Consider the following 904-nt stretch of genomic DNA (forward strand, 5'->3'; position numbering starts at 1 on the left):
TCCAGGTGGCTTCACCTGTTTCAAATTGCAGATGCACGAGGCAAAAAGCCTGGGTTAATATCTATCACAAATCATGAGAAGAGCTCTTACCCCCCTACCTCCACCCTCACTTACATATATTTTTCTTCCTTTTAAGGCTGTAAAAACGCACCCTCAAACCGTAAGCCGGCCACTAAACTTCATAAATTGGCAGAGGTCGGCGAGGAAACGTCTCAAGCTGACGAGCCCAGCACATAAAAAAGTAAAGACAAAAAGTAAAAATAAAAAAAGGAAATCTTAAAAAGGGAAAAATGTAAATACAGCTTCCTTAAAGACTGGTGACCTCGTCTGACCGAGAAGGCAGCAACGGATCCAATTTCACTTTATATTTCCAAACATAAAAGGCTACGGCCATTAAAACGCGCCATTATCCCAAACTGATATTTTAGGAGTCGCATGAAAGAACCGCCATTTTTTATCCAGCACATACAAATCTATATAATTCTACATAAAAGCACTCATGGAGGGAACTCGTCACTTCAAAAAATGAGGTTATTACGTCGTTCAAAGGGGTACTGATTAAAAAGAGTGACAGCTTGAAAAATCGGTATCATTAACCACACAACATCAGGGAAACAAACAGACAAACGACTCGGCAAGTACATGACAACATCAATAGCTCAAGGCTTACAATTCACCGACTCGATTTTTCCTCCCGTGATAAAACAAAAGCGCGTATGAAACAACATTCATGATTTCCGTTGCTTCCAGTTCACAAAAAAAAACATTCTGAAAGAGAGTTAATAAATGTTAGTTAATGAAGTCTATCTTTTTTTATTGGGACACCAGTGTATTTTTTGCTTTACATTCAAAATTCCTATCGCACTAGCATGGCCCCAAAACAACCCCTCACACATTTACGCAA

Source organism: Penaeus monodon, chromosome 25 (assembly GCF_015228065.2).
Source record: "Penaeus monodon isolate SGIC_2016 chromosome 25, NSTDA_Pmon_1, whole genome shotgun sequence".
Taxonomy (NCBI): domain Eukaryota; kingdom Metazoa; phylum Arthropoda; class Malacostraca; order Decapoda; family Penaeidae; genus Penaeus; species Penaeus monodon.